Source organism: Aplysia californica, unplaced genomic scaffold, assembly GCF_000002075.1.
Source record: "Aplysia californica isolate F4 #8 unplaced genomic scaffold, AplCal3.0 scaffold00357, whole genome shotgun sequence".
Classification (NCBI taxonomy): Eukaryota; Metazoa; Mollusca; class Gastropoda; order Aplysiida; family Aplysiidae; genus Aplysia; species Aplysia californica.
Window position 1 is genome coordinate 140,873 of NW_004797627.1, and position 1,808 is coordinate 142,680.

A 1,808-nucleotide genomic window follows, 5' to 3' on the forward strand; every position below is an offset into this window, starting at 1 on the left:
AGATAGATAGATAGATAGATAGATAGATAGATAGATAGATAGATAGATAGATAGAGAGAGAGAGACAAAGAAACAAACGGTGTCCAACACTGGTTGGGAACAGAGAAACTGGAAAACACCTTAAATAATATCATTTTATCCTAATCTCTTTAGTAACGTGTTATATTGGTTGTTACACTCTTAATGTTTTTATTACCATCTGCTCATCCTGTGTATACCTAGTTGTAACAATCAATATATATTATTGTGTTGTACGATTCTGGAGCTAAAATTCGCCTACACCTTTGTAATGACTATACTCTGTCCTAGTCTAGTTGTTTCCTTTTAACCCTTTAGTAATTGTGTTATGTCGGCCGCTACACTCTTGATTTTTTATTTGTTATTGCCATATGCGTATTTTGTGTATGCGTAGTTGCAACAACCAACTTATATTGTGTTTTAAAACTCTGGTGTTAAATTTCATTAACACCTTTGTACTGACTAAACTCTGTACTCGTCTAGTTGTTCCTTGAAATGCTGGGAAAAGACATTGTATTTACTTTTATCCTAATCTCTTTAGAAACTTGTTATGTCGGTCGTCACACTCTCGGTTGGTGTTTAATTCTAATACGTTGTATCCATGCCTCGTTATATCAGAGAGACTAAATATAGAGACAGGAAACGAGGCCTCGCGGTCCGTGACAACAGTGCATTTGCGAACGTGACCGCTGAGACGCGAGCTAAAAATAACCAGGCGCGGTATCGACAGCGTCTATCTATCTCCAGCAATACAACCAGATAGAAGCGTCAACCGTTCGACATAATAACACTCCTTTAACCTCTCCTATCCATCCCATCCTCTTTTCCCCGTTGATAGCCCATGGCAGGCTGTTCAATTTTAATGAACTCGAAAACCGCTTTCTTGTCTGTGCAAACATCTATTCCGATATGGAAAGCGATAGAATCTTATTTTCCTGCATGGAAAGATATAGGTCTAATGTCATATTTCGCTTCCATTTCATCATTCCACGTCCTTGGAAACGAAGTATGCATCCTTATGGAATAAAGTATTTTCACCATCATCTGGATCCTGGCTTAAATCGAAAACTTTGTCAAGGTACAGAAAAAAACCCGAGACTTAGTCAGGTTCGAAAATCGAACAGCCGCTTGACAGTTCCATTCGTAACCATAACCAACTACACTAAGGACCCTAAACACTACAAATCACCGTACGTTGTATTAACTCTTGTCGGTTTTGGCGCAACACTAACACACGCTGAGAATGCCTCTTGAACGATACCAAAAAACATAGGTATATAATAATTATGTTACACCGAACACCCATTCATGCACTCGTGGTTCCAGAGACGTGGTCCACAGACCATGAAAAGCCCTATAGATGTTGCAAGCTATGATCAAAATTAGACTGAGCTTAGAAAGAGGTTACGAATTGTTGGAGCAGAGGATCGTTCAAAGACTACAAGAGTTCACAAAATGAGCACGCCTTTCAATCGACCATAGACTTGAATTATAATATAATATCTTGAATCGGTCACTGTTATGGCCATTGCTCTTTGTTCTCTAAATTTAAAAAAGGATTTATTGTGCTGGTGCGCACAATGAGCGTGCAATGCAAATGAAGAGCAAAACACTAGTGTTACTATAGATGAGTGCGCACAAAACCTTTCCCTCCTTGCCTTTCATTTGGTTCCAAACAGAGTCAAATTATGGTCTCCATTATGAACAGGAATTATGCCAGGGTGCGCAGTCTTGGATATTATATCTATAACATACATATATATTCACTCTCTCTCTCTCTCTCTCTCTCT